Source organism: Colobus angolensis, unplaced genomic scaffold (assembly GCF_000951035.1).
Source record: "Colobus angolensis palliatus isolate OR3802 unplaced genomic scaffold, Cang.pa_1.0 Scaffold210, whole genome shotgun sequence".
NCBI classification, from domain to species: Eukaryota; Metazoa; Chordata; class Mammalia; order Primates; family Cercopithecidae; genus Colobus; species Colobus angolensis.
The window spans coordinates 2,126,866-2,142,961 of record NW_012115267.1 but is presented as its reverse complement, the minus strand read 5'-3'; positions in this window follow the sequence as shown (position 1 = coordinate 2,142,961).

Sequence of the window (16,096 nt, the reverse complement as noted above, 5' to 3'; positions counted from 1 at the left end):
GTGAAACCCTGTCTCTACTAAAAATACAAAAATTAGCTGGGTGTGGGGGCACATGCCTGTAATCTCAGCTACTCGGGAGGCTGAGGCAGGAGAATTGCTGGAACCCAGCGGCAGAGGTTGCAGTGAGCTGAGATCATGCCACTGCACTCCACCTTGGGCAACAGAGCTCGCTCAATAAACAAAAACAAAAATATATTTGATCCCAGGGCTATTAAACATTGCAGTGGGCTCCTTCTAAGGTCATAGAGGTAGAGGGATTTCCAAAGAAGCCTTCCTGAGTGATGTGTGATTTGGAGGACAGGATAAATACCTGGTAGCTTCCTCACAGGTGGAGGTGAACCAGACCAGAGCACTTTCTCTGAGACTGTCATCTGCACAGCCCTCCTGCTGCATCTGCCCCTCTTCCCCTTACCAGGTCCTACGGAAGAGAGAGGCTGGGAGGTCTCAGAAAGGTGGGAGATACAGAAGCACCGGTCCAAGAAATCAAAAGAGAAATCAAGGGATGAAAAACTCCAATAGATGGACCAGTGAAAGGGTCAGAAAGGGGTTAAGTAGAGTCAAAAGAAGCTCCATTTAGATTTCAACCAAGATCAGTACCAGCTATTTCTCAAAAGCTTTTAAGATAGCATGTAACTTAGCAACTGACCTATGTTTGTTTTTTGTTTTTGTTTTACCCATGTCAGTTTCTCAGTAGTTACTATCAGCAACAACAACAACAACAAAATGCTTAGAATTGTGCATTTACTGAGAGATGGGAAGCAAGGAATAAAAATTATGGGCTATGTCCTGTTTGGCAAGGTTGTATCAAGACAGGACACCAAGAAGCATGAGCCAAACATCCAACCCTTGGGATTCTCAGAAGAAAAATTAAGGCCTGAAGGCTGTCCCTGAGTCCAGAAATGCTCTTAGGAGAGTACGTCCCAGAAGAAGGCCTCGGTGGGACATTTCCTTGAGATGCTTCAGGAAAGAAGCACTTGCAGGTTTTACTTCTCACTTACCTAAAAATCAGCACCAAACTAGGCAAGTTGTCTACACAGACTCCTTTGTTGTATTCCACATTTTCCAGACAAGCCCTCCCCCTGGACCAAAGAGACTAGGAGAGAGTTCAGGCTCTTTTATAGCTGACTTGAACCCCAGCCCTCCATCCTCACCAGACTCAGCTCTCCCCTTAGTGAAGAATGTTTTGAAAGACCATAGCCCATGAGCTCTCCCAGTTGTCAGGGATGGCTTTTCACTGGAATGATAGAAATAGCCACATTACATGCAAATCACACACATGGACATATGCATACACACACAAACACACACACACACACACACACACACACCTTGACCTCTGTTTGCTGTGCAGCGGCGTCAAGCAGCAGTTCCCTGTGGCTGTTTCAGGGACAACTCCCCGGCTCCTCAATAGCTAGGTGGCATAATGTGCATATCAGCACCACCCTGGCGGACAGCTCATAGCAGACCCATCCTTGCGCTTTTCCTAGAAATTTGTTCAAAACTCTCAGTCTGTCGTGAGAGGGAAGCAAATTTCCTAGTTGTCCGCTCAGCCACTCCTTTCACTAGGCCATGAGGCAGAGCAAAGAAGTTCTGTGACCCTTATCTTAAAGAGGGCTCTCACGCTTCCTTCCCCAAGGACAGCCACATAGCTTTGAGAGAGAGAGAGAGAGAGGTGCCTTGAGGCAGGTGGTTATGTGCACTGGTTTAGACCTCAGTGATGCCACGAGGAATTCCAGGCCTTTCTTTGCACTGTGCCTTCATTTGCTAGTTGGTTTTTGTCATCTAACAGTCTCAGGACAGCTGACCCTCCTCTAGATACCACATCCATATTTAGGAAAGACAGACAGACGGGAGAAGGGAAGTCATTCCAGCAACATCTGTCTATTTTATTAGTCCTTGAAATGCCCAGAGAGTTCCAATTGGGCCTTAGTGGCTAGTACTGTCAGAAGACCACTTCTAGCTGCAAAGGAAGCTGGGAGAGGGAATATTTAGATTTCCCAGCTTTTGTAGTTAAAAGAGACGGTTGGGGGGATGAGGGGGTTCATGTAATCACTTAATGCATCTGCCACAAACAAAAAAGATCACTGCTGTGAGGCTACTTTCTCATCTGTAAAATGCAGTCATTCTAGCATTTATTTTGTAGGGATGGTGTGAAGCCACACAGCATGGTTCTCATAGGATGCAGGACACACAGGCTCATAGATCCCAGGACAAGCACTGAGAAGTCCACAGGCACCGCAGGAGATGAGCAAGCAAACAAAACTCTGGGTCACAATGTGGTGCTAATGTCTATAAAGAATGTCTAATGTCTATAAAGAAACTTTGAGGCTACAGCAAGGCACATCAATATAAATGTCATCAAAAGTGTGAGTCCTTTCCATGGGCAGGAAGGAAGGAAGCAGGCATGAAGAAGATCTGGGAAGGGCACCTTAATGAAAAGGAGTCAAGATCTTGCTTACCCCCCAGGTATTATGAAGTCTCCAAGTGAAATCCAGAGCCAATATTTTGGGGAACAGATCATTAGAGGAGAGGGTTGGTAGGGGCAGATGCAATTCAGGGGACGGTGATCTCACTGAAAAATCCAGGCACAGCCCACCCACCTGCATTTCATGGCAAGGAGAAAATGGCAGCCTGTCTTTGCAGCCTGGTGGGTAAGCAAGCCCTTCTGCCCCTTCTGCCCTCCACATGGTGACATGCATAGCCACAGTGGTCTTCCCTGGGCAAAAAGTACTCTTCGCTGAGAACCTTTTCTGAACAGCCTGCTTGTTGGCATAGCTAATAAAATGAAGCTTCTTTATTCAGTCAACAGACTGAATTCACATCAACTTTCTACCAGGTACTGCGGGAGACACAGAGAAACCTGGAAGAACAGATAGAGAAATGAGAACTTTTGTTAAGTACTAACTTCCTGTCAAGCCCAGGGCTGGGAGCTTTGGGTTCATCCCATTTGGATTTCAGAGATCACTATTACAAAGTGAAAAGCAATAAATTGCCCTGAGAAATGCAGATGATAATGAGGATAGTAATGATCACAACAGCTAACAGACCTTGAGTGTTTACTGTGCACCAGCTACTGTCCTAAGCATTTTGCATCTATCGCCTCCTTGAGCTAATGTACTACAGAGAGGTCTCTTAATGTTTCCCCCTCCCTTTCTCAGTTTCCCCCTAATCATCCCAGCTTCCCCTCCCTAAGATTCCCTTCAGGGCCTCTGAGTCTGTCTTTGGTCTTGGTCCGTAAAATGATTCTGGGAAAGAGAAGAGGTTGGTGGAACTCCCAATAAGCTGAGAACCCCCCAGGGTGGTGTGGGCTGGTGCCTTGGCCCAAACGGAATTGTCCATGGAGAAGAGCAGGGAAGAGCAGTTTCCCCAGAGGACAGCGAAGGGATGCATTAAGGAAGAGGCAACCTCAGGAAGTGATCCATCACCCATGACATCTAAAATGGAGGTGGGAAGAATCAGAGGACAGTGACAGACAGAAAGCAGCCCCCTGATGAGTGCCCAGAAAAATGAAACAATGAGCTCTTCGCAGTTCTACCCGCTCTGACTCCCCGGGTTCCACCCACAGACTCGGAGCCCCTCCTAGGAGCCGGGTGGTGAGCTCAGCCTGGCTCAAGGCGAGGACTCCAAGTTTTAAGCCCAATTAGATTCTCTATTTGCTACTTGACCCTTGCTCTCTTAAGTAGTGTCTACACAACCCCAAATCATCTTATCAGTCGAATCCGAAAATTCAGCGAGTCATTTACCTAGAGGTCTGGGCTCCAAATCTTTGGACCAGTTTAAAAGGAGGCTTTTATTGGATTGATTAAATTGACCAGATGGTTTTTTCCTTCATTTTGGCATGGCCTCAGGTCCATATCTGGTTACAGCATTTGAGCCTGAGGGTAGGGATGAATGAGGAGTGAATATGCATCTTTTAAACACAGTGTTCTGCTTATTGCACTTTGCTTTCATAAATTAGAGCAAGCCCACTAGGTTGCTGTGAACCACATCTATGGAAAGAGACTCTTCCCTACTGATGAGCCTTCTTTAGTAACAACTACAACTTTTTTTATTTCTGGGAGGGAGTCTCACTCTGTCACCCAGGCTGTAGTGCAATGGTGTGATCTTGGCTCACTGCAACCTCTGCCTCCCGGATTCAAGCGATTCTCCTGCCTCAGCCTCTCGAGTAGCTGGGGTTACAGGCACGTGCCACCATGCCCAGTTAATTTTTGTATTTTAAGTAGAGAGGGGGTTCCACCAGCCAGGCTGGTCTTGAACTCCTGACCTCAGGTGATTCACCCACCTCAGCCTCCCAAAATGCTGGGATTACAAGCATGAGCCACCGTGCCCAGCCAGTAACAACTACAATTTATAGAGTACTTTACAGTTTATAAGGCCCTTCCACTCACCTATTCTGCTAAAGCAGAACAATTTCTGAAATATATGCAAGAGGATTGTGGGATGAAACAAGGGATTTTTCCAAGACTAATAAGGGACTGTTGGTATAGGTTACAATTGGAACAATATGCCAACTGTAGCAGGCAGCCTCTAAAATAGCCCCCAGATGTCTCCACTTCCTGGTGTAATTATCACACCCTTGTGTAATTATCTCTCCTTGAGTGTGGGCTGGGTTTATTGACTCACTTCTAAAGAAGAGAATATGGCAGAAGTGATGGTATGTCACTTCCAAGAGTCAGTTATAAAAAGACCATGGCCAGGTAGAGTGGCTCACTCCTATAATCCCAACATTTTGGGAGGCTGAGGTGGGAGGATTGCTTGAGCCCAGGGGTTCAAAATCAGGCCAGGACAATATAATGAGAACCCTATCCCTACAAAAAAAAAAAAAAATTAAAATTAGCTGGGCACAGTGGTACGTGCCTATAGTCCCAGCTACTCGGGAGGCCAGGGCAGGAAGATCCCTAGAGCCCAGGAAGTCAAGGCTGCAGTGAGCTATGATCACACCACTGCACTATAGCCTGGTTGACAGAGTGAGATCTTGTCTCTAAAAAGAAGTGTTTTTAAAATTTAGAAGTTAAAAAAGGGACTATTGGCTGGGCAGTGCCTCACGCCTATAATTTCAGCACTTTGGGAGGCTGAAGTGGGAGGACTGTTTGAGGCCAGGGGTTTGAGACCAGCCTGGTAACATAGCAAGACCCCGGCTCAAAAAAAAAAGGACCATTGTTTCCTTTTGGAGTTCATGTCTCTCTCTAGAGCAAGGCAACCACCACATCACAAGGCAGCCCTGTGGAGAGACTCACATGGCAACAACATGAGGCTTGCCAACAGCCAGGAGAGTGAGCAGAGAAGCAGACCCACCTGCTTTGGACCATGAGCCCCTGGCCAACACCATGACCCCCTGACCACAGCCCCCATGAGGGACCTTGAGCCTGAATCACCAACTAAGCTGCCCCCAGCGACCTGACCCACTTATAAACTGTGAGATAATGTTTGTTGTTTTCAGCTGCTATATTTTGGGTAATTTTTGATGCAGCAATAGATAGCTAATATCCTGATTTTCACATGTATCGACCCCCCAGCTGTGGACAACTATTAGATCTCTTCACATTCACTTAGATGTTAGCACACACATTCATTCAGTTCAACAGACACACACATGTAGGTATTTCATACACGTTAGGATGCTAAACATATCACTCAAATATAAAATGTTATTTAAATGTACACAAAAGTTCTCAGATGGCATCTTACTCCAGGCTCCTGAAAAAGCAGAGCTTGATGTCAACCTCTTTTGGTAGAGACAGAGTCCCACTATGTTGCCCAGGCTGGTCTTGAACTCTTGGCTTCAAGCTATCCTCCCTCCTCAGCCTCCCAAAGCACTGAGATTATAGGCACGAGCCACCATGTCGAGCCTGAAGCAAATCGCATACCAACTCATTGCTATGATTTATTCCCAGAACCTCTGCAGTGAGGTGGGGGAAGGGAAGCGAGGCAGGGAAGGACAGAAACAAATACAAAGTTGTGTGTTACCGAGGTGGCTGCAGGGTCACAAAAAAACACAGCCAGTTGCTTAGTCACACGGGAAGTCTCCAGAAAGACCATACGGTTGTCTAAATGCTTGTGTCCCCCCAAAATATGTGTTGACATCTTAAGCCCCAAGGTGATGGTGTGAAGAGGCCTTTCGGGAGGTGATTAGGTCATGAGGGAGGGGCCCTCAAGAATGGGATTCGTGTCCTTATGAGATACCCCAGAGAGCTCATTGGCCCCTTCTGCCATGTGAGAACACAGTGACAGGACAGCCATCTGTGAACCAGGAAGCAGGCTGTCACAAACGCTGGATCTGCCAGAACCTCAATCCTGGATTCCGGCCTCCAGAGCTGAGAAATAGATTTCCATTGTTTATGAGCCACTTAGACTATGGTATTTTGTTACAGCAGCCAAACCAACTAAGACAGTCCACATGCGGCCATGGCACCTTGCACAGCCCAGGAGAGCCAGACAAAGTGAGTCATGTATTTCCTGGCTCTCTCCTGTCTCCTGTCCCTTCTTAGTCAGAATTCACCCCACGGGATGTTAAAATTTCCTCCACTTCCCAGCGGCGTTCCCCACCTCCTCCGGGCAGCCACTGGGGAAACCAAGTCCTGTCGCCTATGGCATGTGGTCAGGTCGCCCAGCTTGGAGCTGTCATGGCTATCCCCACGGCAGACATCACAGAGGCTTCACCAAGGTCTGGCCCTCGCTGGGGAGGCTGAGACAGATGGCAGTGTTAGGAGGCAAGGTGACAGAGAAAGCAGCTGGGGTTCTCTGCTGATCAGACAGCCAAGAACCAGAGAGAAGTGAGACTAAGCAGATCGGGACGGAACAGAAGCTAGATCTGGGGAAGATGCACACAAAGACAAATGCCTACTCATTGGGGTGCATGGTTCTATTTGAATTGTGCATGGGTATATATACATTCGATGTTACACGCATTGGCTCAGACTTCTCTATTTGTCCCTGAGCACGGGGCTAAGCCGCCTTGCACGGAGGCTTAGGAGAGGGGTTCTGCAGCTCTCAGCAGCCTTGTCTCATAGAGCCACCCTCCTCCCTCAGGGGAATGCTACCTTCCTGGAAACCTAATATTGCTAATTTCATTGTCTGATTTCATATCATGATGTCACCAAGAAAACAGGAAGAAGGGAGCTGACTTAGGATGCAGATACAACCTGGACCTCAACCACGCCTACCAGGCTCTGGTGCTGGGATGGCCCTCAGAGTTGCCCCAGATGGAGGCAAGGGGCCAGGCCTCTGTATTCCTGTACCAGCTGGTCAGTGTCAAACCACCCCCTGAGAGGGAATGAGGAAACAGCCTTGGAAGAAGCAGTTCCCCATTACCAAGAGCAAATCCCAGCTCTGAGCCACTTGCAGCCAATGTTCCCAGGAGCCAGGTGATGGGTGCATGAGGCCCACAAAGGGAATCTGCTGGAATGCCACAGTAGCCACTGCAGTTGGCCACTATCTTGGCTAAACTTCCTATGTTAAGAATGACAACTTTGGGCCGGTTGTGGTGGCTCGTGCCTGAAACCCCAGCACTTTGGGAGGCCGAGGTGGGCAGATCACGAGGTCAGGAGTCCAAGACCAGCCTGGCCAACATAGGGAAACCCTGTCTCTACTAAAAATACAAAAAAAGTCAGCTGGGCGTGGTGGTGGGCACCTGTAATCCCAGCTATTTGGGAGGCTGAGGGAGGAGAATTGCTTGAACCTGGGAGGCAGAGGTTGCGGTGAGCCAAGCTCATGCCATTGCACTCCAGCCTGGGCGAGAGTGTGGGACTCTGTCTCAAAAAAAAGAATGACAACTTCATTTAACTTTGAACACAGTGATTCAGCCTAGACTTTTCCCCCAGGATCAAAAAGTCTTCCAATCGGGCATCACAGAAGATTCCCGAGAAGTGCTTTGATTGATCACAGGAGGTTTCCCTCCGAGCTCAGTTGACTTCCTGATTCACTAGAACTACAGGGACAGGAGCACAGATAACCCCACATTCCAAAAACATTTTCTGTCACAAATAATCCGAAGTACAGGTTGAATCCGTAGCCACCATTCCTGGATTTGGTTGTACCTCCCGGAGCAAAGGGGCAGACCCAGAGGTTTGCCCCAGACCAAGAACACTCCGCCCCTCTTGTTTCCCTAAATCTGAAGACACTAGTAAAATAAAATAACCTTACTCCTAGGTTAGAAAATCTCACAAAATCCCCCAAATGTGGCCAATCTCCTCTCATCACTCTCCTTCACCTACCTTTTTTTTTTTTTTTTTTTTTTTTAACCTAGACCGGTCACTCTGTTGCCCAGGCTGGAATGCAGTGGCGCAGTCACAGCTCACTGCATCCTCAACCTACTGAGCTCAAGCGATCCTCCCATCTCAGCCTCCAGAGTAGCTGGAACTACAGGCATATAACATTGCACCCAGCACATTTTTAAATTTTTTGTAGAGACAGAGTCTCACTATATTGCCCAGGCTGGTCTCAAATTCCTGGCCTTAAGTGATTCTCCCGCCTCTGCCTCCCAAAGCACCGGGATTACAGGCGTGAGCCACCATGCCAGGCCCCGACACCTACCCTTTATCCTTGCTCCTACAGTCCGTGCTAGAACAAAGGCTGCAGGGCCCTGTCACTGTGCTCATGAAACCCCAAACCCGCACCCTTACCAGGCCTCCAGGAGTCTCCTGCTCCCCTAAATCAGAGCTTCTCGAAGTGCAATCTGAGGGCTCTGGGGTCTGACATGGGAGGAAATAGATTCCTTATCCTGGATTTGTGCAGAGCAGCTGTTTTGGTGTTTGTCTTGCTGTTGGTTGTTAATCTGTTTCACATACTGGTCTGTATGTAAAACATAAAATGTTTACTGAAGAAAGGTCAAGAAAGTACATTTGGGAACTGTTCCTCTTATTCAATATTCAAGTGATCAGCATCCATGTCGCATCGACGTCTGCTTCAGAAACTGGGCTTCCTTTCTCTGAGCACAGGCTCATCTCTCTGATACTTGCTGATCAGCCATTTTAACCCATTTAGACACTGCAAAGCCTCAGCAGTATCTAGCCACATTGTGTGACTGTTTTTTTCATTGCATTCCTTTTACAGTTGCTTTCTAGCATGGCAAGCAGTATTTGCTCCCCATCAACATTTATGCCATAGTCTTCATTTCAAATAAATACATTTCAGATCATTATGTGAAGGAATTTAAAGAAAACTATTAAGTAAGTAATAGAGCAGGCTCACAGTTATAGCAAAAATCATGCAGGTGGTACAGAGATGAATGCCATCCTCAGTGGAACAGTTACCTCCTGCTGGGTGTTCCATCTGTGGCCCACCATCCAAGGATTCTCTGTGACAGTTCTCCACCTTGTTGTGCATAAGAACCAGAGACTTTAGTTCAACACGTTGGAGATGGGGACCAGGAATCTGCATTCTTAACAGGTGCTTCTGGTTATTCTGATACTTGATTACCCTCTTCCCAGAATATCAATTCTCCAAGTCCACCAGACCAAGAGCTCCTTAAAAGCAAAGACTATGCCTTCCTCATACTTAGCTGTAGAATTTATAATTGATTACCCTCTTCCCAGAATATCAATTCTCCAAGTCCACCAGACCAAGAGCTCCTTAAAAGCAAAGACTATGCCTTCCTCATACTTAGCTGTAGAATTTATACATGGCAGCTGTATTAGTCTGTTTTCACAACGCTGATGAAGACACACCCAAGACTGGGTAATTTATAAAGAAAAAGAGGTTCAATGGACTCACAGTTCCATGTCTCTGAGGAGGCCTTGCAATCATGGCAGAAGGCAAAAGGCACATCTTACATGGCAGCAGGCAAGAGAGAATGAGAACCAAGCAAAAGGGGTTTCTCCTTATAAAACCATCAGATCTCGTGAGACTTATTCACTACCATGAGAACAATATAGGAGAAACTGCCCCCATGATTCAATTATTTCCCACTGGGTCCCCCCATAACATGTGGGGATTATGGGAGCTGTAATTCATGATGAGATTTGGGTAGGGACACAGCCAAACCATAACAGCAGCCCTCAAATAAATATTTGTGAAATACAGTCAGGCAGGTAGGACAGAAATTACACGAATTGCAAATGTCAAGCTGGGAAAGGTCTTTCCATTTTGCAAACAGAAAGTGAAACTCAAAGAGGTTAAATTCCTTGGGTATGGCCCTTGGCTGGTAAAAGGCAGAGCTGGAACTGAGGCTAAATATCTGAGCTCCAGGCCAGCATTCTTTCCCTTACAGTCCTAGAGCACTGCCTCTTGAGTCAGTGATCCTCCCAGATTGGAGATGGAGTTGACAGGGCCTTAGAAGATCACGGGTACATATTCAGTTAGCTTGGTTCACTCTATCCTATAGCACAATTTTAGCCCTGAATTTTGCGTAAGCATAAGGGAGATGAAGCAAGGCTACCTAGAGAGGTCTGCATTACTGGAGGAAAAAGAACAAGCAAATCTACTCTAATGGGTCAGTAGCAAATTCAAAGAAGCATTTACCAGGCACTGAACACATCCTGGAGCCAAATGAGTGCAATATCTTAGTAACGTAAAGAAGCTGCATCCCTCCCCAGCTTAGAGAACATGAGGACCTGTGTAGCCATCTTTATCCCCACCAATGTCCTGACTTATTGCTGTAATTGCAGGGCCTCATTAAACGCATCCCCAGGAGACAGCATAGTGCATTAGTGAACATGCAGGCTCTGGAGTCAGATGCCTGGGTTCAAGTCCTGACTCTGATTCTCACTATCTCAATAATTTTTGTCAATTTTTTTTTTTTTTTTTTTTTTTTGAGACAGGGTCTTGCTCTGTCACCCAGGCTGAAGTGCAGTGGCGCAATCTCGGCTCACTGCAATCCACACCTCCCGGGTTCAAGCAATTCTCGTGCCTCAGCCTCCTGAGGAGCTGGGATTATAGGCATGCACCACCACACCCAGCTAACTTTTTTATTTTTAGTAGAGATGGGGTTTTGCTATGTTGGCCAGGCTGGTCTCGAGCTCCCAACCTCAAGTGATCCACCTGCCTTGGCCTCGCAAAGGCTGAGATTACAGGAGTAAGCCACCGCACCAGGCCAATCTTAATCAGTTTACTTAGCATTCTCTCTACCTCCATTCTCTCAAGTGTAAAAGTGGGTTAATAGGAGTTCCTACTTCATAAAGTTGTTCCTACATCAAGGGTCAGAACAGTGCCACCTAACATGCACTAGGCATTTGGTGTTAGCAACTATAATCACCAATCAATCAATAATCACCAATCAAGCACCTCTGTTAGGCACCATGAGAGATACAGAGCTGCCCTACAGGTACATGCAGTCTGAAGGAGGAGGTGCAAAGTGTACAAAAAATTACTGTAATTCAAGGGGAGACAGTAAGCATTCTAAGGTTGTGCACATAAACAGTTACCATGTAGGAGCATCTACCTTGAGGTAGATAGTCCAGGCATTCCCATTTGACAAGCAATAGAACTAAGGCATAATGTGGTTACTTTACTTACCCACAATCACACAGATACTGAGTAGCACAGCCAGGCTTTGAAGATGGGCTTCCCTTACTGCAAAACCTGTCCTCTTAACCACAGTACAGTATACACATTGCCTGATAACATGCTATATTGTAGGTGCAGCTGTGACCGTTTCTAAATGAACTCCATCAATAGACCAACACTCCTCAATGTTGACCCCACCAAACCCAATAAATCTCCAATGTATGTGCTAAACAATTACTAATTCAGTTAATTACTTAATTAGCTAGCAGATACACTAATGCATTAAGAAGCCCATAATACCTAATTATACCTATTAGTACCAGCCTAATACTAATACCATTAGGCTGAGACGGGCACAATGCATTCCCTGATACCTAGAACAATGCCTGATACATAGTATAGTATGCATTCAATAAATATCTGTTGACTAAATAAACTTACTCCTGGTTTGTGCTCGTTTTTACGTTCAAATGTCTTTAACATTTTTATTATTAGAGTTAGTATTTTGTGTGTAATTAGGTGCCAGATCTTATAAGGACTACAAGCTTCCTAATATTAACACAACATCTGCCCTTTCCTAATTATTCCATCAATTGATGAAAAACCAAGGATCACAAGAAAAGTTTATATCTTGTGCAACTCTACCAGGAGCCTAAGAAAACACCTAGTCCAGGCAAGAACAAGGCAGAGACCCTTGGACGGGGCAGGGGCAGGGCCAGAGAGAAGGTTGATGGACTCTGAAAAGAACAAAACTTCCACAGCAAAGAACATTTTCAGCAGCCTAATTAAGAAAAGTGGACGGGGAATTAGAGATAGAGCCATCTGCCAAAAGATAAATTAGAACAGGTATGAAACCACTGACCCACTTTTTGTATGCTATGATCTTTAGTAAACACAGCCACAGTGCAACTTATGTTCCTACCAGCTGGTACGCAGGGAGAAGAAACCATAATAACAAACCCTGCTCTAAAATATGTTCTGGTCTCTTCTACCTTGCAAGGAAGTATCTAGTCTCTGCACAACATGAACAGTCAGAGTCCTGGCAGGAAATGGATGACAGTGCAAGCCAGGCAAAAGAGGGGAGATAGCAAGAGAGTATTCACAGAGGTGGCAGCAAGACTAGAAGAAACTAACAAGGATGGTGCAGTGCCCCAGGGCTAGCAACATGGAGGGCGCATTACCACCCCAGGATTCAAAGGCACAAGGGATAGTCTTGGTGTCCAGAACCTGGAGAAAGTAGCTGTGTGGGGAGGGACTCCTTAATAGGAGCTGTGACCTTTGGTTCTTTGGCATGGGTTGCAGCAATACAGCGAGGATAAGCCAGAGGGATAAACACCCTGCCACACTCCTCCTGGTGGTGCCTCCTGTGGGCCAGATCTAACCAGAAGGCAGCGGGCCAGGGTGACCCAGAAGCACAAAGCAGGGTGAAAGATGGAGCATGGTTTAGGGTGGGGACAGGTGTAGATGTGACAGGGGTCTTGGTGTTCACACATCTCCCAGGTATGTTCTCACCTTCTCCATCCTACTTTCTGCTTGTATAAACCACATCAAGGAGAGACCCCATGATCTCTGGCTTCTAGTTGGGTTTAGCCAATGGCAAAAGTGAGAATGTGATCACGGTGTTGACTTCTCTGTTGTCTCTAGCTGCTGGTGCCCCTCCATAGAGAGAGGCTGACTACATAACTCTCTATTCAGGTCCCAGGAACCTCTTTCTCCCCTAGTCCCTTCCAAGTATCACACGATGTCTTTTACAAGGTATATTAGTCTGTTTTCACACTGCTATAAAGAACTTCCTGCCTGGCCAACATGATGAAACCCCATTTCTACTAAAAATACAAAAAAATTAGCTGGGAGTCGTGGCGGGCGTCTATAATCCCAGCTACTTGGGAGGCTGAGGCAGGAGAATCACTTGAATCTGGGAGGCAGAAGTTGCAGTGAGCTGAGATCGTGCCACTGCACTCCAGCCCAGGTGACAGAGTGAGATGCCATCACAAAAAAAAAAAAAAAAGCTTCCCTGAGTGATCTGAGTGACATGGTTTGGCTGGGTCCCCACCCAAATCTCATCTTGAATTCCCACATGTTGTGGGAGGGACTTAGTGGGAAGTAATTGAATCATGGGGGTGGGTCTTTCTTGTGCTGTTCTCATGATAGTGAATAAGCCTCATGAGATCTGATGGTTTTATAAACAGGAGTTCCTCTGCACAAGCTCTCTCTCTCTCTTTGCCCACAGCCATCCACGTAAGATGTGACTTGCTCCTCCTTGCCTTCTGCCATAATTGTGAGGCCTCCTCAGCCATGTAGAATTATAAGTTTATTTAATCTCTTTCTTTTGTAAACTGCCCAGTCTTGGGTATGTCTTTCTTAGCAGTGTTAAAATGGACTAATACACTGAGACTGGGTAACTTATCAACAAAAGGGGTTGAATTCACCCACTCACAGTTCCATATAGCTGAGGAGGCCTCAGGAAACTTACAGTCATAACGGAAGGGGAAGCAGGCACCTTCTCCATAAGGTGGCAGCAGGAGGAAGTGAGCAGGGCAAATTGCCCCTTATAAAACCATCAGATCTCATGATAACTCATTCACTACCATGAGAAGAGCATAGGAGAAATCACCCCCATGATCCAATCACCTCCCACCAGATTCCTCCTAGAAAACGTGGGGATTGCATTTTGGATTACAATTCAAGATGAGATTTGGGTGGGGAAACAGCCAAACCATATCACAAGGCAATAATTTTCTGCAATAATACATTCTGATTTTCATACCTCTTCCATTTTCAATGGAAGTTAGTGAGAAGCTAGAATTTATTTACCAGAATTCCATTTTTACATGTTACAAACCCTGTTGGAATACATACTTTCCAGTACCTAAATGATACCTTGGAAGGAGGAGAGTTCACCGTAATACACGTTTATGATGTTATACAAATGGGGAAAGATGTGAGCCAGAGAGGAGCTTCCTTTCTCCAAGAAGGGAACTCTGCCATGGGCTGGCTCCTCACTTAAAGCATAAGTAAATGTTACCCAGTACAAATGGTAACAGCAAACTGGTCATCAAGCTTAACTATTCAGTAAATACAGATAGAGGGAACGTTAATCAGAACAGGGTTGAAATCTTATTGTTCTTTCCTACCCTAAAAAAGAAAATTTCCATGGCTCCCAGTTGCACATTGGATGAAACAAAGTCTTAAGCATAAACTCCAAAGTCATTTGAGATCTGACTCCAACCTGCTCTTTCTTCTTTGGTTGCTCTCCAAATGAATATCCTAAATCCCAGCTACCCAGACCCCTACAGCACTGTTCCCTGTCGGTATCCTGGACTTTACCTCTCTGTTGTCATGTAGTCCCCCTGTCTTAAATTATGCTTTCATCTTTGGCTGTCCAATTCCTACTTGACATCCAAAGACTTATGCAAAAATTTTTGCAGCAGCTCAATTTTTAATAGTCACAAGTTAGAAACAACTAAAATGTTTATCAATGGATGCATGGATAAATCATGGCATATCCATACAATGGAATTCTGCTCAGCAACAAGAATACACTTTTGATACATGCAATAACATGGATGAAATCCAAAATCATGATGAGTGAAAGAAGTCAGATAAAAAGGAGTATAGACTGTATAGTTCTGTGTACATACAACTCTTAAAAATATCAACTAATTTATGATGGCAGAAAAGAGTTCAGTTGTTGCCTGGAGCTATCAGTAGAGAAAAGGACAGACTTCCAAGGGGCTCAAAGACTCTTTTGGGGGGAGATGAAAATATATGCTATTCTGACTGTGATGATTTCAATGGTGTACACGTATCCCAAAACTCATAAAATCAAACACTTTAAATATGTGTGGCTGACCGGGCGCGGTGGCTCAAGCCTGTAATCCCAGTACTTTGGGAGGCCGAGACGGGTGGATCACGAGGTCAGGAGATCGAGATCATCCTGGCTAACACGGTGAAACCCCGTCTCTACTAAAAAATACAAAAAAAAAAAAAACTAGTCGGGCGTGGTGGCGGGCGCCTGTAGTCCCAGCTACTCGGGAGACTGAGGCAGGAGAATGGCGTAAACCCGGGAGGCGGAGCTTGCAGTGAGCTGAGATCAGGCCACTGCACTCCAGCCTGGGTGACAGAGCGAGACTCCGTCTCAAAAAAAAAAAAAAAAAAAGTGTGGCTTTATTGTTCACCTATTATACCCCAATAAAGTTGTAAACAAATATATAAACAAAGTTAAACCACAAACTGCAAAAACCACTGCAGTGAGCCAATAAAGGAGTATTATCTACAAGGTAATGAGGATCCCAACAAATCAATTAAAAATACAAATGAAGCAATAGAAAATGGGTACAGAGCACATCCTTGGAAAAAACTGTTCTGTCTCAACAAAATGTAAAAATTCACCTTATTTACCTACAGCTTTGAAGGAACAGCAATATCTGTAAGGGTCACTGGTGAGAATGCAGTCCTTCAGTTGGGAAGAACACGCCTCACAGAGCATCCTAGCTGCACCTCCATCATCCTAATCACACCCCCACCATCCTAACCACACCTCCATCGTCCTAACCACACCTCCATCGTCCTAATCACACCCCCACCGTCCTAACCACACCCCCAGCATCCTAATCACACCCTCAGAATCCTAACCACACCCCCAGTATCCTAA